Here is a 24,463-nt window from a genome sequence, read left to right as displayed (position 1 = left end):
AGTAAATGAATAAAATTATTAAGTAAGCACAAGATACTGATTTACTAGTCAGAGTCTCTTAGGCCCTGTCATAGTTTAAAAACATAAGAACTCAATCATGAAAGCTAAGGCCATAACTCGGAGTACCAAATCAGAAACTTGATTTAGAAGAACTCTTCCCTAGGGGCTTCCCTGGCGGTCCAGTAGTTAAGACTTTGTGCTTCCACTGCAGGGGACACAGGGTCAATCCCTGGTTGGGGAACTAAGATCTTGCATGCCGTGCAGTGTGGCCAAAAAAAAAAAAGAGAGAGAGAAAACCAAGAGGGTGGGTGTTGTTGTCATATAGAACCTGGAATTGGATCTGATTAAACGTTTTAAGAAAAAAAAAAAAGAATAACTCCTCTATAAATTTTTATTATCATCATATAAACTGAACAGAATACTCAGGATCAATACATATACAACACGTACATAAATCCAAATTATAATCTCCAGTATTGACGAGGCATTCATAATTTTTAACCACCATCCTAAGATTCAAGATGTAAAATAAATGCACACCCTACTTAAGAGAAATAGAAAATATATGGGAAGTCCTCCAACTTCTTGTCACTAAACCTACAAACGTACTGTTTCAACACTCATTCTTTTTTTCTTCCTTCCACTTACAATGTCTACTCTCCTAACACCATCCTTCTGCCTGTACTCTGGATCTCATACCCAACCCACCACTTTCTCAAGAACTTTCCCTCCACTTCCTCTACCGATTGCCTCATCAGTATTTAAACATATTCAAGCCTTGCCCATGCCTCCCCACTCCAGCCACCATCCTACCTCTTTTCCTTCATAATTAAACTACTTTAAAACACTGTCTACACTTTGTGACTTCACTTCTTTATATCCACTAATGCCTCAATCCACTGCAATTTGGCTTCCACTCTCACCATTGCCCCTATACTGCTTCTCCAAAGCCCTGGGGACCTAATTAATAAATCCACCCAATGGACACTTTTCATTCTTTATCGCACTTGACCCCTGAGGGGTATTTGCCACTACTGACTACTCCCTCTTCTAAAACCCCTCTCTTCTTTTGGTTTCTGTTTAACACCACATTCACGTGGTTTTACACCAAGCATAAAATTCATTCAAAGTCTTTTATGCCAAATCTTTTTCCTTTGTTCCACCCATGAAACTTGAGGTTCTTCAGGGCTTTACTTTAGGTCCTCTTTTACTCTATAAACCGAGGAGCACAGATATCCATCCTGTAAACCTCGGAATTATATGTAAACTGTTAATATGCTCAACAAAATATTAGCAAACTGAAACCACATGATCAAGTTGGATTCATCTCAGGATCACAAGGATGGTTCAACATATGAAAATCAATCAATGTGATACACTACATCAGCAAAAGACAAAAAAAACCACATGATCATCTCAATAGGTGCAGAAAAAACATTTGATAAAATTCAACATCCATTCATGATAAAAACTACTGAGGGAACATATCTCAACATCATAAAAGCTATTTATGACAAAACCACAGCCAACATAATACTCAATGGTGAAAAGCTGAAAGACTTCCTGCTAAAATCTGGAACAAGACAAGGATGCCCACTCTCACCACTTCTATTCAACAGAGCATTGGTGCAGATGACATGATACTAGATATAGAAAACTCTAAAGACTCACACAAAAACCACTAGAACTGATAAACTAACTCAGCAAGGTAGCAGGATGCAAGATTAACATACAGAAATCTGTTGCATTTCTTTATACTAACAAAGAAATATTGGAAAAGGCAAGTAAAAAAAAATTCCCTTTAAAATTGCATCAAAAAAAAAAACACCTTAGTAATAAACCTGACCAAGGAGGTGAAAGACTTACATGCTGAGAACTACAAAACATTGACAAAAGGAAATTGAAGATGATTCAAAGAAATGGAAAGATATCCCATGGTCTTAGATTGGAAGAACTAACACTGTTAAAATGGCCATGCTACTCAAGGCAATCTACGATTTAATGTGATCCTTATCAAATTACCCATAACATTTTTCACAGAACTAGAACAAATAATCCTAAAATTTATATAGAACCGTAAAAGACCCAGAATTGCCAAAGCAATCCTAAGGCATAACGCTCCCGGACTTCAGACAATACTACAAAGCTATAGTAATCAAAACAGTGCAGTATTGCCCCAAAAACAGACATATGGATCAATGGAACAGAATAGAGAGCCCAGAAATAAACCCACAAACCTATGTTCAATTACTCGTCAACAAAGAAGGCAAGAATATACAATGGAGAAAACACCAGCAAGCAGTGTTAGGAAAACTGGACAGCCAAATGTAAATCAATGAAGTTAGAACACTCCCTCACACCATACACAAAAATAAACTTAAAATGGTTTAAAGATTTAAATATAAGACACAACACCATAAAACTCCTAGAAGAGAACACAGGCAAAGCATTCTCTGACATAAATCATACCAATGTTTTCTTAGGTCAGTCTCCAAGACAACAGAAATAAAAGCAAAAATAAACAAATGGGACCTAATCAAATTTATAAGCTTTTACACAGCAAAGGAAATCATAAACAAAACAAAAAGACAATCTACGGAATAGGAGAAAATATTTGCTAACAATGCAATTGACAAGGGCTTAATTTTCAAAATATACAAAGAGCTCATACAACTCAATAACAAAAAATCAAACAACCCAATCAAAAAATGGGCAGAGGGCTTCCCTGGTGGCGCAGTGGTTGAGAGTCCGCCTGCCAATGCAGGGGACACGGGTTCGTGCCCCGGTCCGGGAAGATCCCACATGCCGCGGAGTGGCTGGGCCTGCAAGCCATGGCTGCTGAGCCTGCGCGTCCGGAGCCTATGCTCCGCAATGGGAGAGGCCACAACAGTGAGAGGCCCACGTACCGCAAAAAAAAAAAAAAAAAACTACAATGAGGTATCACACACCAGTTAGAATGGGCACCATCAGAAAATCTACAAACAACAAATGCTGGAGAGGGTGTGGAGAAAAGGGAACCCTCTTGCACTCTTGCTGGGAATGTAAATTGATACAGCCACTATGGAGAACAGTATGGATGTTCCTTAAAAAAACTAAAAATACAATTACCATATGACCCAGCAATCCCACTACTGGGCATATTCCCAGAGAAAACCATAATTCAAAAAGACACATGCACCCCAATGTTCACTGCAGCACTATTTACAATAGCCAGGTCATGGAAGCAACCTAAATGCCCATTGACAGATGAGGATAAAGAAGATGTGGTACATATATATAATGGAATATTACTCAGCCATAAAAAGGAACGAAATTGGGTCATTTGTAGAGACGTGGATGGATCTAGAGACTGTTATACAGAGTGAAGTAAGTCAGAAAGAGAAAAACAAATATCGTATATTAATGCATATATGTGGAAGCTAGAAAAATGGTACAGATGAACCAGTTTTCAGGGCAGAAATAGAGACACAGATGTAGAGAACAAACATATGGACACCAAGGGAGGAAAGTGGCAGGGGGGTGGGGGTGGGGTGGTGATGGGATGAATTGGGAGATTGGGATTGACATATATACACTAATATGTACAAAATGGATAACTAATAAGAACCTGCTGTATAAAAATAAATAAGAAATTTTAAAAATAAATTCTTTTAATAAAAAATAAATTAATTTAAAAAAGAAAGAAAAAAGATGTGATACACACACTCACACACACACTCTGGAATACTACTCGGCCATAAAAAAGAATGAAACAAGGCCATTTGCAACTACATGGATGGACCTAGAGATTATCATACTAAGTGAAGTAAAGCAGAAAGACAAATACCATATGCTATCACTTATATGTGGAATCTAAAATATGATACAGGGACCTCGTTGGTGGCGCAGTGGTTAAGACTCTGCACTCCCAACGCAGGGGGCCCGGTTTCGATCCCTGGTCAAGGAACTAGATCCCACATGCATGCCGCAATTAAGAGTTCGCAAGCCACAACTAAGGAGCCAGAGAGCCGCAACTAAGGAGCCTGCTGCAACTAAGACCTAGCACAACCAAATAAAGAAATATTTTTTTAAAAAATAAAATATAATACAAATGAACTTACTTATAAAATAGAAACAGACTCACAGACATAGAAAACAAACTTATGGTTACCAAAAGGGAAAGGCGGTGGGGAGGGATAAATTAGGAGTTTGGGATTAGCAGATACAAACTACTATATATAAAACAGATAAACAAGGTCCTACTGTATAGCACAGGGGACTATATTCAATATCCTGTAATAAACCATAGTGGGAAAGAAAAACAAAATAAAAACAAAAACTGTTATATGCACGTGTACTTTTCTGGGGAGAAAGTTCATAGTTTAACAGTTTGACAAAGCTCCTCCTCCCGTCTTGAAAAATAAATTTGAAGAGCCTCTTTTCCATATATTCTCCCTGGTCTTTACCATTTTGATGAAACCTCAATCTATAAACCCAACTCTTAGCTCTTTGTTGAACTCCAGGTCCACACAGGCACACTAAATATGCCCTCAAATTAAAATCACCATCCCCCCCCACCAGCCACTTCCCTCAAACTCCTTCTCCAGTTTACTTTCAATAAATATCCTTGCCTTCCACTCCATTGCCCTAGTCAGAAACTTCCATAGCAACCTTCACTACTCCTCCCCCTCCCCACCTCCTGGCAATTACCAATTCTAATCAACTCTGCCTCTGAAATATCCTTGTCTGTCCACTTCTACCTATTACCAGTGCCATCACCCTAGTCCAGGCCACCATCAACTACTGTTTAGGTCATTACAACAGCCTCCCCATCAGTCCCCTGCCTTAAGGCTCAACTGCCTCCAATCAGCTCTCCACACTGGACCTAAAGTGATCTTTCTTTTTTTGTGGTACGCGGGCCTCTCACTGCTGTGGCCTCTCCCGTTGCGGAGCACAGGCTCCGGACACACAACCTCAGTGGCCATGGCTCATGGGCCCAGCCGCTCCGCGGCATGTGGGGCACGAACCCACATCCCCTGCATCGGCAGGCGGACTCTCAACCACTGTGCCACCAGGGAAGCCCCTAAAGTGATCTTTCTAAAAATATAATTTAATTCCTTCCATCCATTTCCCCTCCTAATAACATTCCAAAACATGCTTAAAACATTCCTCAAAACAATCTTTCCACCTGTGCTCTGGATCGCATACCCAACCTACCACTTTCTCAGTAAACTTGTCTCTCGTCTCCTCTACTGACCTCCATTCTCAGAACATTGCCAAGGTCTTGCCCAAAACCTATTTGGTTTACAAACCCATCAGGCCCTGGCTCCTGTTTACCTCTCTGACCTCATCTTCCATCACCACCCCTCCCCTCCAAGAATCCAAGTCCAAGATCCAGCCACACTAAACCTTCACTTTCTCAAATACATTCCATTTCTCACCCACAGCCTTCACGTGCCATTCCCTCCGCCTGAAATATTTTTCCCAGGCTTCTTCACCTACTCATCTTTTAGGTCTCAAAAGGGAAGGAAGCTTTTTAGAACGTGTTTCTCTGAACCTTCTGCCCACTTGTATTTTCACAGAAGCCCATACTTATCACGGGCACTAGTTACACTTTATTATAAGTTTTTAAGTTTAGAATGTTGCTTATAACTACAAACGTGGTAAACTCTATCCAGCATAAATCATGTCTGCATCATTTCTTTATATCTCCCGCACCAAGCAAACACTGTGCCAGGCGTTTGATGGTAAAATGCTAAATGAATAAAACAAACTCCAAAATAATCTAAAATAATTTCATTGAAAGGGTGATTTTTTTATACTATGTGACAGATTACCAATCTGCAAGTAATCATAATTTTTACTTAATGAAATCTCATTGTTATCATTTCCCTCTATTTAAAACATACTCATCAGGTCATGTTTGACAAATTTTCTTTTAATCACAAATAAGATGTTGCTAATATGTGACTAAGTTTTAAAGGGTAATTGAAAAAATCGAGAGAAGAATGAACTTTAAAGTTGGGTTCAAAGTTTATAAAGAGAAATTTTAGCAACCCTGAGACTAAGGAAGATAACACAGAGAAACAAGACTAATTTAAAACAAAGAAATATCAAGATTGGTCAGACTGCTAACTTTAACACTATATCTCAAAAGCTCCAAACAGTCTTTTAATTATTTATACCATAGAAGCAAAAACTTGCACTTGTAAATTTTAAAAGGAAATTGTCAAGCACCATTTCAGATTTTGGTAATTTGTTTATATAAATAAATTTTTACCCCTTGGAGCCTTTACTGTTCTTTTTCTTGGGAATGTACTCTGGGTACTAGAACCACAGCCCACTGCTCTTTCTGTCCTTGGTACCAATTATAAGAGCTCAGTAAATGCTCAATGAATTAATGAATTTCACTAGGACAAACTCCCTATTTGTTACCATAACAAAATTCTCAGCTAAGGAGGTATATATGAGAATCTCCTGAGGAATGTATGTATAATATTATAATGTGATTTTTATATTTGTAGTATAATTTTACATTTATATTTGCACAAATTTATATTTGTAAATCATTTTTTGTAACACAAACTATAGAAAGTGGAGCCAAGATTGGGAATCGTGGCACTTGGGAAGGGTAGCGGTGCAGAAGAACTTTCATTTTTGTTTTCTAAATGATTATTACAGGAGAGAGGTAAAAAATAATGTTGAGAAACACTAAATTACTGGAAGGGACTAGCAGGAGAGAAACCCTGTAAGGGGGGTGGGGCCAGAACAAAGGCTACGGAGTGTAGACTTTCTCCTAGACAGCTATCAATATTTCAAAGTTTTGAATGTTTAGTAAGTTTTCTATTGAAATAATTTATAAAGAAAGGTGCAGAATTCTTAAGAATATAATTCAATCAACTTCCACTAATTTCTGTACTAAAACAAAACATTATACTGGACTCCAGATTTTTATCATCACTGATAACTACAAATGTGGCATTATACCAGCACAGTACCATTACTTCAAATTCCATTAGGGACCATGTCTCACACAGCCTGTAGATCTGCACTGGATTAATTTTACTAGACTAATTTGATCATGTTACTACCCTTCTCAAATTCCTTCAAAGCATTTCTCATTCTTATGTGTACACTCCCAAAACCTAAAACCTGTTCTAGCTATTCTACTCTTCAGCAGATAGATGGGTTTGAAATAGATAGAGGAGATAATCAAAATAAGGCAAGATCAGCCTTGCTGGGATACTGGTAACTTCCTCTCTATTTCACACACAAGGAGATGTGACCATCTTTTTTTTTTTTTTTTAGTAATTAAATTTGTTTACTTACTTATGTGACCATCTTTTTAAAATAAATTTATTTATTCATTCATTCATTCTTGGCTGTGCTGGGTCTTCAATCCTGCACACAGGCTTTCTCTAGTTGCGGCGAGCAGGGACCACTCTTCATTGCGGTGCGTGGGCTTCTCATTGCGGTGGCTTCTCTTGTTGCACGGCACGGGCTCTAGGTGCGCAGGCTTCAGTAGTTGTGGCTCGCAGGCTTCAGCAGTTGTGGCTCATGGGTTCTAAAGCGTAGGCTCAGTAGTTGTGGTGCATGGGCTTAGCTGCTCCGCTGCATGTGGGATCCTCCCACACCAGGGCTCAAACCTGTGACCTCTGCACTGGCAGACAGATTCTTAACCACTGCACCCACCAGGGAAGTCCCCAGATGTGACCACCTTGAGATGCTTAATTAGAAGGGAGCACTCCTTCATTTACTCTTTCATTAACATTTCCTGAACACCCACTTTGTGCCAAGTGCAATGATAGATTCTGCAGATACAAAGATAAATAAGACACAGTCCTTTGCCCTCAGAGCTTGCAGGTCAGGTATAATATCATGCCATTTTTGTTGTTTTCTCAAGAAATATTTTTAAATTTCATAAAAATCTCCTTTAGTCTATTTTATTTGAGGCAGTGATTGGAAGAAACTATTTGCAGAAGTGCAGATGCAATAAATATTATCATTTCTTTTAAGCTGATAATTTCTTTTTCTGGTTGGAAAAGAGCTATCTATATGCAACACACCATCTAATAATATCAGAGTATAAATCCCAGCTGCAAAAATAGAATGCTATTGCTGCTCTTACTGAGTTGTACTCATAATGAATGGCTGCCTATGCTAAATCTGAATAAAACTCCCAACTGCTCAGTATCTTCTTGCCAAAAATTTCCTTTCCTCCTCCAGATTGGAGTTGCATTCTAATTACACTGCTGATCGGAATGAGGCTGCTTGAGAGAAAGAAAAAAACCACTCAGATATCCCATTTTCCTTCACCCCACAAAAACAGATTTTATAATATAGTACTGTTCCTGCAAGTTGTACAGACTCTTTTTCAACAGAGTAGATTACTCTGTATTTTCTCTGAACTTATATTACCATTGTAAAATAAAACTGAAGTTGAGGACAGCATTCCTAAACAAATTCCAACAGGATGGCCTAGTGCTTTAAAAATGTCTACAATATACACCCTTCCTGATCACGGGCACATGACAACAATTTAGATCTTTCTGTTCCAAGAAACAACCTCTACCTCAACTCCTAAACACAAAATTTAAGTTCTATTGACAATGTGTACACAATATAGTTCTTATATATGTTTCAGTTATTGTTGCTTGAAACAGGAGCACTACACAAAGATTCATATTCAAGAGCGTTATTATCCCAAAAAAGCATTACTACAAAATGCTGTACTTAGCAGAAATATCAGATACAACCTTATTTATACCATAACGAAATAGTTAAGGATGACAAATAGCATGCACAAATATTACACAGCCATTAAAATTATGTAAATATTTATTGGTAAGAAAATATTTCTTAATATGCTGTTAAGAGTAAAAGTCCATTTATTAAATAGTACATTAAATAAAAAGGAATTTTAGTAAGGAATATAAAAAGACTGGATAACATTTATTGAATATTTACTATGTGCAAGTGTATACCAACCACTCTGTGAAGTTAAGTAGTAGCATTACCTACATTTTACATTTTTTTTTTTTTGGCCACGCAGCATGTGGGATCTTAGTTCCCCAACCAGGGATTGAACCCGTGCCCCCTGCAGTGGAAGTGAGGAGTCTTTCCCACTGAACCACCAGGGAAGTCCCTACCTACATTTTAGAGATAAAGTAATTGAGGTTCAGGCATAAAAGACTTGCCAAAGATTACACTGTAAGTGCTAAAGTGGAGATACCAATTCAAATAGTCTAATCACAGAATCCAAACTCTTAACCACCATATATAGAATTGAACATAGTCTGTCAGGTTAGCTTCTCCTTTTTAAAGGAACTTAACACGCTAAAGCAATTACTGGTGAAACAGGTTCACAAAAACGGCTAATAGAAACCCAGGGTGCACAAGGACCTCCTCCAAAAGATGAGCAATTTCTCTCTTTCAATAGATTATAGTTTACCTCTACAATCATATTAAACCTGCTTTTAACTAAATATCTTGTTACAGTGCCATTTAATCAAGGAATTTTAGGCAATCCGTTTCATGCATGTTACAAAACAAACTGGCCTCTAAGTTTAGCTTCATGTATTTAGTATCTGGTAGGTAGTTAATTTATTAATAATTAGTATACAGATGATGTATTAAAAGATACAGGTTCTACCAAAATGAGGTAAATACTCTTACCAAAAAACAAAGTCACCATTTAAATATTTCATCAAAGGCAAAACCGTTTCTCAAGTTAACCAATTGAAAATGACCCAGTTCACTCATATCAAACAACTTTTAAGTAACTACTTTTTTTTTCACCTTGCAAGTTTTTATTTATTATGGCAGGTGAGCATGCAGCCAACTCATGTAATATCCATAAAAAATATATACATATTCATATATATCCACTTTCAAAAAAAGGGCAAACCCAGACAAACTTTGATTCTAACCAAATACTTCATGAAAATTTACATTTCATGAAATGTAACTACTTTTTTTAACATCTTTATTGGAGTATAATTGCTTTACAATGTTGTGTTAGTTTCTGCTGTATAACAAAGTGAATCAGCTATATGTGTATATATATCCCCATATCCCCTCCCTCTTGCGTCTCCCGCCCACCCTCCCTATCCCACCTCTCTAGGTGGTCACAAAGCACCGAGCTGATCTCCCTATGCGATGCAGCTGCTTCCCACTAGCTATTTTACATTTGGTAGTGTATACATGTCCATGCCACTCTCTTACTTTGTCCCAGCTTACCCTTCCCCCTCCCCATGTCCTCAGGTCCATTCTCTACGTCTGCATCTTTATTCCTGTCCTGCCCCTAGGTTCATCAGAACCATTTTTTTTTTAGATTCCATATATATGCGTGTAACTACTTTTTAAAAAAATTTTCAAACATATGAAGATTTTACTCAAAACATTTTCCCAAACAAGTATACTTTTTAACTGAATAAAACTGAAACAGGATTAGGGTGTACAAATAAGTTTTAAAAAAATTAAGTGCAAACTTTTTCAACACAAAAACAATGATCTACTTTGACATAATAGGGCAGATATTATTTCTTCTAGCCACAACTGTAAATATTTACCTTATAGTGATCAGAGGTAATTTTAAAATAAAGCTTCTCTTATAAACATAATAATCAAGTTCTGGCATAAGTTCACACGTTTTTTAAAAAAAAAAAAAAAGGTTCCGCTAAAGCCAAGCAACATATTCAGCATGAAATAAATGTAAAGCATGTAGTCTAGGTACTTGGCAAGTAGCAGGCAAACTATAGAAGCTGTTATTTTAAGAAACTATCTAAAAGCATTTCTGCTATCTTAAATCAAAATTTCCTTGAATTCATTTCTCCAATTTGGGGATGAAAATACATAAAAGTACTACCCTTCATTCATAAGGATGGTAAATTCACTATGACTTAAGGACCTCCAATGCAGTATGCAGACTGAACATTATCAGGCTAGTGCTACTGGAGACAGCCACTGCCCCTTCCTCACTGGACACCTTCATTCAAACAGACCCATTTCCTAACTGGTGGCTGCTCAAGAGATTTATTTAGTATATCTAAATCATACAATAATTTACTTTCTTCATCAAAACACCAAGAGAAGGAAACCTTAGTATAAAATTCAAGAATATAGTTGCAATGAAGCCTTAACACTATTCTACACCTAGGGGAAAAGTTATATCACTTTCTGGCCACTCCCAGGTTTCTCTCCTTTACCCTCTTTTTCTAGAGACATTCACAGAAACAGCATACTATAGTGTTAAGCTATAAGCACTATATAAAGTTAAACACTTAGAGTCAGAATGCCTGTGTTTGAACCAGGTGCTGTCACTTATTAACTTGTGACCCTGAACAACTACTTAATGCCTCTTTACCTCAGATCTCATCTGTTACAATGAGGAATACTAGGAGCCACCTCATAGTGTTGTTTTAAAGATTAAATAAATTGAAACACATAAAACACCTGGAACAGTACCTGGTATACAGCAAGTGCTCAATAAATATTAGCTATTATTCTTTCTACTCTAAAACTTCAAATAAAATTAATCCATCAGGTTGCAAGCACCTTAAACAGCAAGAAAGGGATCTTCTCACAAGCTGGTGAGAAGCCTGTCTTAGTTCAGGCTGCTGTAATAAATACCATAGACTGGGTGGCTTAAACAACATTTATTTTTCACAGTTCTGAGGCTGGCAAGTCCAAGATCAAGGTACAGGCCAATTCAATGTCTGGTGAGGATCCCCTTCTTGTTTTGCAGCCACCTTCTTGCTGTATCCTCACATTGCCAAAAGAAGTATCATCTCTCTTGAAGGGCACTAATCCCAATCATGAGGGCTCCACCTTCATGACACAATTACCTCCCAAAGGCCCCACCTTCTTATACCATCACACTGGGGATTAGGGTTTCTTTTTTTTTGGTTTGCAGGATCTTAGTTCCCCAACCAGGGATCAAACCCGTGCCCCCCAGCAGTGGAAGCACAGAGTCCTAACCACTGCACCACCAGGGAATTCCCAGATCAGAGTTTCAACATATGAAATATGGGGGGACACAGACACAAATATTCAGTCAATAAGAAAGTTTATGTACCTAGTAAGCTTTTGGTAAATAGATGAGTCTCAATCTGTATGTCTAACCTCACTCCTCTCTCAAAATCCAAGCCCACATTTCAACTGCCTACCACACATACCCAATTGGATACCTTACCAGCACTTGAAATTATCTTTATTCAAAATTAAATTAATAAGCTTCCCTACTGAACCAGCTCTTTTTCCTTTTGACCTCCCTAGTTCTGTGAACTGCACCACATGCTTGCAATCATTCAGAAAGCAAATGTCTTTCTTATCTCTCTCCCTCTCCCTGAACACCTAAAGTAGTTGCCAGATTATATCAGGTATCATATATCTCTCTGCCTATTTCCATTTACAATATTCACATTTAAATAATATATCTAAAGCATTTTATAATGTGCCCCCAAAATTTGTGCACAGAGTCTTTTGCTCGGCCCTTACAAGTTGGGAAGTTATGTTCTAAAATCCACAGAAAGGGGGCTTCCCTGGTGGTGCAGTGGTTGAGGGTCCGCCTGCCAATGCAGGGGACACAGGTTTGTGCCCCGGTCCAGGAGGATCCCACATGCCGCGGAGCGGCTAGGCCCATGAGCCATGGCCGCTGAGCCTGCATGTCCGGAGCCTATGCTCCGCAACAGGAGAGGCCACAACAGTGAGAGGCCCGCGTACAGCAAAAAAATAATAATAACAATAATAAAATAAAATCCACAGAAAGGGAAACTACAACTCAAAAGTTGTGGCCCGTTCTAACCTGTCACCTAGTAAATGAGCTTAGGTTATTTTGAATCCAGGTTCCATCTTCTTTTTCTATAGATTCCTCACTCAGAGGCTGCCATGATCCCTTTTTTCTCTCATTAACCCCTACATTGAAAATATCATCCTCTTTGTCCCCTGAAATAAGCCCAGGACTTTTCTGCCTTTGCCTTTATTCAAAATGCTCTCCCCATCCCAAGTGCTATTATTCTAACTACTGGGAATTTGTGTGTGTGTGTGTGTGTGTGTGTGTGTGTGTATACCATGCGACATGTAGGATCTTAGTTCCCCAACCAGGGATCAAACCCGTGCCCCCTGCATTGGAAGCACAGAGTCTTAACCACTGGAACGCCAGGGAAGTCCTTATTCTAACTACTGACCCTCAAAATCTTATCCATTCATCAAATTTCAACTCCATGTGAAAACTTTTCTGATTTCTCCTTCTTTCTCACAATCTGATTTTGATCTCTCCCTTCCTATGCACTTCCAATACTGGCTCTAGTTGTTGTGTATGTTCCTTCTCATTCTGCTTGTATTAAACATACTCACACAATGTCTAACCCTTCCCTTTATGTCCCATTAAGCTGTAAATTTCTTGAAGACAAAGTTTGGCTTATTTTTCTCTCTCCTACATTTTATTATATCATATGCACTCAAATACTTGCTGAATCAATGAAAATCCTCCAAAAACCACTGACAAGGTATAAGGATAAGCAAACTAAAAGGTAAATAATAAAACAAAACTCACTCCTTGATTCCTTTAGCCTAACTTTTGTTCAAAAAATCTTTTTAAGTCAAGATGGCTTCCTCAACTATTTGTAAGCACTCTGTTTTACCAGAGGGCCCAACTACCTACTGGAGCCCTTTCCTAATAACAGATCTCATTGAGCTTTGTCTCTCATACACAATAAAAAGGTATACTGTCACATGGTATTATCCAAATTTATTAACCTATTTTTAGAACAGTGCAAATAAGGATAAGCTCCCAGGTCTTCTGCATTCTTCCAGGCTCTAAAAACTGTAGTCACTCAAGTACCTGATGACCTACTCTAACAGAGTAAAGTGCCAAAGATATTTAGTTTCCCAAATAGGCTTCGTTTGTAAACACAGGCGACCAGCATAAATAAGAAAGAAGACTGCAACTATAAAAAGCACTGTTAATTATAAGAAAATAATTCTTTATAACTTCATGTTTTTGAAATATTTCCAAGGTTGACTGGAAATTACTAAATTTAATAAACTTTTATTTTAGAATAATCTGATTTACAGAAAAATTATAAAGATAGTCCAGTGTTCTTATACATTCCACACCCATTTATCCTATTATTAACATTTTACATTAGTATATTTCTCACAATTTAATGAACCAATATTGATACATTATTAAGTAAGTTCACATTTTATTCAGATTTCCTTAGTTTTCACATAACGTCTTTTATCTGTTCCAAGATCCCACTGAGGGTACCATATTTCATTTAGTCATCATGTCTCCTTAGGCTCCTCTTGGATGTGATAGCTTCTCAGACTTTGTTACTGTTATTCATGACCTTGACAGTTTTGAGGAATACTGGTCAGGTATTTTGTAGAATGCCCCTCTACTGAATTTGTCTGATTTCTCATGATTATTCTGGGTTTAAGGGTTGTTGGGAGGAAGACCACAAAGGTAAAAGTCTCATTCTCATAACATCATATCAAGGGTGTATATTATCAGCATGAGTTATCACTGTTGATATTAACCTTGACCTGGCTGAAGTAATGTTTGTAAGGTTTCTCCACTGTAAAGGTACTCTTTTATCCTCCTTTCCATACTGTACTCTTTGGAGGAAATCACTATGTGCAGCCCACACTTAAGGACCAGGGAGTTATTCTCCCCCTCCTTAACAGTGGAATATCTACATAAATTATTTGTAATTCTGCATAGGAAATGTATCTATCCTCCTCCATTCATTTATGTATCATATATGAGTTTGGACTCATAAATATTTATTTTATATGCTGGGTTATAATACAATACTACTTTATTTTCTTGTTCAAATTGTGCCAGCTTTAGCCATTAGGAGCTCTTTCAGTTGGTTCCTGTGATCCTTTGACATACCCACATCACTGAGGTGAGAAGGGGCACACTTCTGTACTTTCTGACACTAGAAAATGCTCTAGGCTCGTCTTGTATGTTCCCTGCCCCAGCCCTAGAATTGGTCATTTCTCCAAGGAGCCCTGGGATTATCACATTTAAACATCAATAAAGACCCACATTTTTCAAATATAAAAAATTAAGTTAGTTAAGCTAACTAACCCTTCAGTTCCTAAGGTCTTCCCCTACCATAACATTAAACTCCATGAGGCTAAGAACTTGTTTTTGATCTCCATTGCCTCCCTGCAGCTTAGAAAACCATGCACAGAATACACATTCAATAACTACTAAAAATACTGAAATCTTAGAAATTCTGAAGCTCCAAAAGAGGGCTCAGGATTGAGCCACAATATAACTCGCCATTCCAATGGAATCTGCCTAGATTTGTCATGTTTAGACTCCTGTTCTAACACCACTCTCTCTAATTCACTGCATTGTCTTACAGTAAACAAAAGGCTTCCTTTTTCCACTGCTCCTCCCTCTTATTCCACAGCAAGCCCAAAGACTGTTAAGTATTCCCCAGTAAAATTTCCAATGCAAAGGACTAATGCATTTCCTAGATTCTTTCTGTAATGGCATACTGCCATTTACATCATCCTGTCCAAGTTCTATTCAAATGATCATTTTAACTTCCTATGTAGAGTTTGAATGAAAGGCATAATGCCAAATCCTTATCAACACTGGCAGCAGAAGAAAAATTGACAATGAAAGTGCCAAAAATCAACTGATACCTGTTTACACAAAACGCCCCCTCAAACACCAAGTAGGTATGTATGTAAAATAAAGCATCTGAAACCTACCAATATATTTTTATAAATCTGTAATATGTAAAAGGAAAAAGCATAAGCTAAACATATACTGTCTTATGTGTACACAGTCTGATTATAATTTGAAGGCATGTTTCCACAGCCTATCCAAACACATGCAAAAATAAGTCAAGATTATAATGGAATGGTCCCACTAAACAACCTTATATCTACAATATAATTACAATATTCACTAAATAGTTTTTGATGACTTATTTTTTAGAAAAAGTTACTGGAGAGAAAAAGAAAACTACTCACTACTAACCAAAATACAAGTCATGTAGTTCTACTTTAACCTTAACAGGATATCAAAATGCTATTAAATTATATTACCTCAATAAAATGTAATCTATAGCTACAGCATGAGCCATAGAAGAAAAGTGTGATCCTGATCACAGCTAACTGGATGATGAGCAGCCACCATATTCGCAATGATCCACCCAGTCGGATCCTCTCTCCTGTGAAACTAGCATTGGGAGTCAGAGCCACTACAAAGAAGGAAGCATACCACTTAGAAACAGAAGAGTTCTAAATGGCCTGAGGGGGCCACTGGGAACAGCTGTCTAAGTTCCTGAGGCTTTCCATTTCCTGGATCCTGTCTCACTTAAAGCCAGGCTGCACATTCCCCTCAGGTGCGAAAACTGTATCCTCCCAGTAATGTCTCTTTTGGGTTAAGTTAGTCTGAGTGGGTTGTTTTCCTGTTACTTGCAACCAAAACTGGCTTCATTAGAATAAAGGTAATCTACAACGCTAACCAAAACACTCTCAAAGCAAAAGGCACTTAACCAAAAGTAAAAATATGTTAAACCCAAAATTCATTAACATTTTATAAATCAAAATGTTTTCAAATATTAGTTCCAATCTTAAATATCAACAAAACAGTATTTGTGTTAAATAAAACTGCCATGCAGACAAGAACATATGAACATACTTACAGAATTTTGTATTCAACAGAATTTTGTATTCTGTTCTACAATTCTGTCAGCAAATTAACATCAGTGTAGATCATGTAGCTTAGTATAGATTAGGGCCAACATATATAGACTCCCCTCTCTGGGGAGTCTTTAGACTTTAGTCCTGGGGGTCCCAGGACTAAATTTCCAGGTGACGTTGCTGCTGCTGGTCTCCGTACCACACTTTGAAAACCACAGCTGTAGAGTAGTGTTCTTAACTTTTAGGGGGATGCGATGGTGGTGGTAAAGGGCCACTTCGAAAATCTGATGAAAACGTGTACTTACACACACACACACACACACACACACACACACACACACACACACACACACACACACATATACATTAAAGGGTTTATGGAAACTCAGAAGCTCATCCACATCCTCTTCCAAAGGATTCTAGGTTAAGAAACACATTAAAATAGTAACATAGGGTCCTTACATATCCATGTTTTTCAAGTACACTTCGGAACTTTTACCTAAAGTTTATTTCACACATTCACCTTGATTTTTTAGAGAACACAGGCTTTTTCATTCAAATTACTAATTAAATAAAGAAGAATCTGTTTTAGAAACCTACCTAAAAACAATTTCATCTTGCCATAAAAAAAAAAAAAAAAGACAAAATCGTATCTACAGGAACTTCCCTGGCGGTCCAGTAGTTAAGACTCCACCTTCCAACGCACGGGGAGCGGTTCGATCCCTGGTTGGGGAGCTAAGATCCCACATGTCTCGCGGCCAAAAACCCAAAATATAAAATAGAAGCAATACTGTAACAGATTCAATAAAGACTTTAAAAATGGTCCACATAAAAAAAAAAAACTTAAAAAAATTATACCTACAAAATAGACAAAATCTGTATCTAGATTTACTTAAACACAAAAGAAAAACATTTAGGAATAACTAAATTATACATGAAAGACATACCTGTATTCCCTTCAAAAACAAACAACCAAAAAACAAACAGCCTCTAGATTACAGCTAAGGTACAAATTCTTTTCTATGAAAAGTCATTCCAAAAAGCACGTTCTCCACTGAAACCTACACATATAATCTACCATACCTGGACAAAGCTGGAGAAACTCATTCTCTGAAAGCTCTCTGGGCCACTGGAAAAATCCAGGTGCATAAGCACTTTTACATATAGTGTAATATTCAGATCATTTATCCTGCAAGGTCAGAATATTTAGGATTTTTGTTTCAAAGGGTTATTAGGTCTATTATCCTCAAGAGTATCTATTACAGTGACTAAAATGTGACAGGCACCATAATAAAATCTGTAAACAATGAAAAGCCATACTGTTTCATTATTTATAGTTCATAAACCTTTACTTCCACATTTGGAAAATCCTAGATGATGTTTTATTTTTAGTAAGGTGTTCTTTTATGGAAATTAAGATGTTATTTTAGGTATGAAACTTTGATATAGTTGAAAAATGGGTATGTTATAGACTGAATGTTTGTGTCCCTCCAAAATTTGTATGTTGAAACCTAATCTCCAATGCGATGGTATCTGGAGGTGGGGCCTTGGGAGGTGATCTGGCTCTCTCTGGGTACTCACCTTGGAACTGACCCAGGCCACATAGAGAGGCCACTGGTGGGAATTTCAGTTGAGAGTCCCAGCTAAGATCCCAGCTGACAGACAGCTGAACTGCCAGAAATATCAGTGAATAAACCTTCAGATAATGCAGGTCCCAGCCCTTGAAACACCCCAGCTGATGCTGAGTGGAACAGACAAGCTGACCCTGCCAAGTCCTGAACAAATTACAAATTCTCAAGCAAACTAAATGTTGTTGTTTCAAGCCACTAAGTTTTGGGGTGGTTTATTGAACATCAACAGATAATTAGAACACCATTAGATGAGTAAAGAACAGATTAAGACCCATGAAAGCAGACATTTTTCTCTACTAGACCACCTTTCAAAGCCTATACCATACCCAGATCTCTCTCCTAACACTCACACCCTCATATCCAGACAACTACTAAATCTGGTAAACCTTAACCTGGCCACCTCCCCTACTGGTGCCAATGTAGCAGCTGAGTGATATAATCTTAACTTGGACGTACTACATAGAAAATAGAGGCAGTTAGACATCATAATTCCATACCACATGTATGCTACAGACTACCTCCAGCCAGTCCAATGCTTACCAACCAACAAACCCAGATATCACCAGCCAATCAACAACACTCAAAGATCTGGCTCTTCTACTGTGAAACAAAGATAATTCATGGTTTTTGGCTTTAAAGGACCTACCCCATTTCTCCTGCCCTGAAGCCATCCCTCAGGACCTACTTATAGACTCAGGTTCCATGCTTGGCAATAAAGCTATTTCACTTAGTGCACAATCTTTGGTCTCTTATAGTTGTTGTGCTTTCTTTAACAGTTTGGAGGTCCCACGGAGATCATATGATTGAAACACCCAGTGAAGCTGACAGACCACTGACACTTAAGAACCTACAGAGCCCTGAATTTAGCACGTTTTTGGCACCTTCTGATGGTGACTCAGCTGATTTCAGCTCTGAGTTTGTTCGGTCCTGTCTCAAAGGTTCTGTTTATTCTGGCTCAGAGCCATCTGGTTTCTCATGAGTAGAAGTTTGGTCTCTTTCTTGAGTGACACAAACAGAGGGGATCTATTCTATATATATTATGTTGTTAGTCCACCTATGTCCTGTCAAAGTGATTCCTCAGAAAACTCATGGTTTAGACCAGATTCAAGGACTGCATGTACTAGACTACTGGGTCTCTCTCGACTGCCTAGTTACTCTGTATACATTTGTCTACCAAATGGTAAAACAATCTCCTTCTTGGTATTTGTTGTAGGACTGTCAATCCAAAGAATCAAGTATATGTACATTCATTAAAGTCCAAGTTCATATACATGTCTAATAACACGGCATAATTACACCAAGGATAGTTTATAACTGCAGCAGCCACTTTGGGGAACTTATGATTTCAGCAAGGGCTTGCCCCCAAGGCAATAGTTTGCCTTCTTAAACTGATACACCAAGACATCTAAATGCCTCAGAAACTCAAAATTAACTTCCTTGAAGGAGTCCCTGGCAAACACTAAAGAAAAGGCAGCTTCTTCTCTGTTCCTGACTTCCTGCCTCCGAAGTTTAGCCTTTATCCCATCTTCCAGAATCCTAATGTACTGACTCTTCAGATGAAGACCTCATGCTTCTCTCACAACTTCTTTATTATCATGGGTTTCCCCTAATATCTTCCTTCCTTAGGTGTCATGGTCCTACCTCCTCCCCTCTTGCTGAGCACCCACACAGTAAGGGACAGACAATCACAATTTCCATCATGGAGTTACCCATCCCACTCTTCAAAAGAAGGTCATACTGTTGCTTTCAAACTTTGGTCAGACAGAATCCCCATGCTCACTGAAAACCAAAGGATTTCTGAGGAGTTTACTTTTAGACACCTATACCCCTCTGACTTTCCAGAACTTCACAAGTTTATACAGACTATTAGTTTCCTCAACAGAAGGTCAAAGGTGGTTCGAAAAAACTGGTTGGAGTCCTTAATGCAGATCAGAGTACCACAAATCAGAACAAACTTTAAAGAAAGCTAAAGACACAGGAAAGTGTTTGCTTCTGGCCAGTGCAAAAGCCTTTTTTACCAAAGTAGATTGGACCAAAATCCAAAATTACAAGCAAAATTATTCATAATCAGAAATTTTAGAAACCTTTAGGAAATACTTTAATATAGACCAAGAGGGAGACCACTACAGGATCTCCTGAGCCTTTTAACGGATTAAAACCAGAAATAACCAGATTAGTGAGAAGAATGTCAGTGGATTAGCAAAGAGATTATTTAGATGGATTACAACAGAAAATTGTCAAAGAACTCTAAAAGAATGAAAAGAAAAAAAAAAAAAACACAAGTCCCCTTCAAATTAAACAACTTACTCGAAGTCTAACATTCCCTCCTAGGACAGATAAGGGAAAGAACTGTCCGAGGGGGTTTGTTGAATCCATAAGGAGTTCAAGTGCTAGAAAAGTGACTATCCCTTAAAAACTGAGAAAGGAGTTCAACAAGCCAAGTTAGAGATGCATGGTAATGACATATCTCTGAGCATCTCAACAATACCCTATTATACTCTCTGCTGTTACTAGACAAAATGAATTTTCTGTTGAGGAACAGGCCTGCAAATTCCTGGGTACAGGGCTTTCTGTTTCTACCTTAAATTCCTTTCTACTCTTCCTCATAGTACTAACAGAATAACAGTGGTGGGTATCACCAATAACCCTATTATCTTCCCAGTCTCCCAACGTTTACCAATTTCAATTAGTCTATTAGAAAAGGAAGATACCTTCCTACAGTGTAATCTTTGCTCTGGATAATTTACTGGTTGAGGATTATTATGTAGGTAGCATCGTCAAATTAAATGCTCTACAGAAGGCATATATATTTTAGAGATCCCAAATGAAAAGTGTACACAAAGCCAAATTGTAGCAGCCCTAGACACCCTTGTTTTCTTGCACATATTGGCCTCTCCTAAACCAGCCTGTACCCTTTGAGCTAAAGACTTTACTGGCACAGGCAGAATATATGGTGCTGACTCTTAAAGAGTTCAAATTGATCTTTACAAAGCCATGCTTCAGGTTACTCCAATATCCATTTAAATCTGAAGTGATTATCAGGAATAAATCTCATATTGAGTATTAACTAGAACAAAGACTTAGTGTCTTTTGTCATACTCCCCTATTGCTCCTTCAGAAATCTAATGGAAAAGACTGCAGATCTATTCAAGATCTCAGGACAATCAATAGAATTGTGATCCTCAGACTCCCAGTGGCTCTTAAGCAAACATTTCCCTATGCTCCATTCCTTCCATAAGTAAATTTTTACTGAAATATAGTTGATTTACAATATTGTGTTAGTTTCAGATGTACAGCAAAGTGATTCAGTTATACATAATATACATATACATTTTTTTTTCAGATTCTTTTCCAATACAGGTTATTACAAGATACTGAGTACAGTTCCCTGTGCTATACAGTAGGTTCTTGTTGGTTATCTATTTTATATATAGTAGTGTGGATATGTTAATCCCAAATTCCTAATTTATCCCCCCCATGCTTTGGTAACCATAAGTTTGTTTTCTATGTCTGTGAGTCTATTTCTGTTTTGTAAATAAGTTCATTTGTATTTTTTCAGATTCCATGTATAAGCGATATCATACAATATTTGTCTTTCTCTGTCTGACTTACTTCACTTAGCATGAAAATCTCTAGGTCCATCCATAAGTAATTTAACAGCACTGTCCACACCAGAAGCCTATTGCTTATTGAGATATACCCTCTCTGCATCTGGTGGCACCCTCTCCACTCACTTGATGGGTCCCACATGTTACGCAATTCTTGTTACTTCTAAGCAACATCCAGCACTCTGTCAACCATCTTACCTCTCATGAAGTTGATTTTTTTTTAATTTGTGTTATCACTCTTCAACTTTGTTCAAAACCTAATCATGCAACCCTACTGCCTCTTCAGATGATGGGGAACTACATGACTGTTTAACAGTAATTCAAAAATAATTATGCCCAGGTCCGATCCTACAGATAACCCCTTTTGTCAAATCTGATTTCATATTGTTTGTGGAAGGACTTATCTTAAAAATGACAAAGGTATTCCCTGTGCAGGGAACGGTGTTACCATCGAACATGTAGGCACTGAAGCAAGTTCACTGCTTAATGAAACATGGGGCCCTACCTTCCTATCAAATAATCAAGGAATTCATTTCACTGGAGGAGTTAAACAGAAACTTTGTAATATCCTTCTCTTAACACAGAAACTCCACTGTTAAATTATCCCCAAAGTTTCAGAAAACTTTCATTTTTCCTAACCTAAAGTTTTGCCACTATCAATAATGGCCATGCAATTGTTCCCTCATAGCTGACAAAGACTTTCTCTCTTTATGAAATCATAACAATATGCCCAACAAAACCGGGATACAACTCCACTAAAAGCTTATGCAAATCTCTCTTACATGCAAATCTCACTAAATACCTGATTTACCCCGTCTTTCACCCAACAAGTACTAAGTTACCTTTCCTCTCTGGAAAGGATCTTACCTAAAGGGACCATTTCAGGACCTCCTGTCAACAGCTACAACAGTCAACTTCCAGGTTCTGATGCATGGGTTTGTGTGTCACAGTGAAATCAAGCTACTAATCCAGACCAGTGGATTTCCATGCCCCTGAGTGACCTTAAACCGAGTCTAATTAAACGAGTCTAATTAAAAGGACTCCAGAAGCAGATGACTCCAAGAAACTTACAATTTGCCCCAGCACCAGAGATCAAGCTATTAACTACATATATAGAAGTTTCTGCACAAGATACTGGAACAAAACACAGAATAATATGTTCTTTTTAAAAAATAATTGTTACAGTATTCTTCTGGTGGTTTAATTCAAATACCAAGTGATTGTTGTTTTCTCTTAGTATAGTGAAACTGACCTTAACTATGTTTAGTTCCTGGTACAGTTAAAACACACGTTTACAGGTTAGCCTGTGCACTGGCAGCTAGCTACACACCATAATCTCAAGACAGGCACATACATATATACTCAAGACACATACACAGACCACTTCTGGCCAGGCCACTGCTTATCTGACCAACAAATACCTATATCACCAGCCTATCAACAACACTCAGACACTTTGCTTTCCTAATACAGAACGGGGTATCTTGTGGTCTTTTGGCCTTGAAAGACCAACTCCATTTCTCCTCCCCCTAACAATGTCCTCCAGAGCCTACCTAGGCTCTGTGCTAGATCAGGTTCCCTGCTTGGCAGTAAAATTTCTTCATTCAGTGCTCACTTTTTTGGTCTCGAATAGTCTTCACTGTTCTCTTTAGTAACTGTTTCTAGGGTTCTCCCTACTATTAAATTCTGATTCATCTTTCCATTTCCCCCTCAATTTTAACAGCATTACCAAACCACACAGTTTAGAGGCAGTTGAGAAATTAATCTTTATCCATCATCTATACACATTCTATAGTAAACGTTCTAAAACAGAACTCAGACTCTATCACTTACTTGCTTAAAATTCTTCAATGGCTTGCCAAAACACCCTAGCACACATGGTACTTTATAATTTGGGGCCTGAACACCATCTTCTCCAGCCTAATCTCATACACTCAAACATACCCTTCAGCCACTATACTCCTTCAATACAGAATGCCTCCTTCTCTACCCCAACTTACACATCTGGCTAAATCCTACTAATCCTTTTATTACTTTTTTAAGTCTTTATTTAATTTGGTACAATATTGCTTCTGTTTTATGTTTTGGTTTTTTGGCCACGAGGCATGTGGGATCTCAGTTCCCCAACCAGGGACTGAACTGGCACACCCTGTATTGGAAGGTGAAGTCTTAACCACCAGACCGCCAGGGAAGTCCGAAATCTTACTAAGCCTTAAAAACTGAACACAATCATCATTTCCCAGCAGAAAGTGATCCTCAGCACCTAACTCAGGCCTCTACTGACCTGGCCAAGTTTGGTTTTCCTTTCTTAGTCTTCTTACAGTACTGTATTTATTTCTACCACTGCACTTACCAAAACATATTGAAATACCACACTGTAGCTACCTTAGAAATAAAGATAATGTCTTCTTAACACCTATTCTCCTACTACAGTGCCTGACATATACCAAATACTCAATAAATATTTCTGTACTGAATGAATGATGCTCTCAGTGTTGGACTGTCACTATTTTAACAGTCTGAGAGATCTGGGTTTTCTTCCAGCTTTATTGAAATACTGAATATAAC

The 24,463-nt window shown here is 37.9% G+C and overlaps 1 protein-coding gene across 1 annotated transcript in view; it reads right to left on the bottom strand.

The window, feature by feature from the left end:
• Positions 1-24,463, bottom strand: part of SMURF2 (SMAD specific E3 ubiquitin protein ligase 2) — a 116,960-nt gene that overhangs the window by 52,467 nt on the left and 40,030 nt on the right. The window lies entirely within an intron of this gene.

Source organism: Leucopleurus acutus (assembly GCF_964270905.1).
Source record: "Leucopleurus acutus genome assembly, chromosome: 19".
NCBI classification, from domain to species: Eukaryota; Metazoa; Chordata; class Mammalia; order Artiodactyla; family Delphinidae; genus Leucopleurus; species Leucopleurus acutus.
Note: the sequence above shows the minus strand (reverse complement) of the source record. Positions and strands in the feature narration are given on the sequence as shown.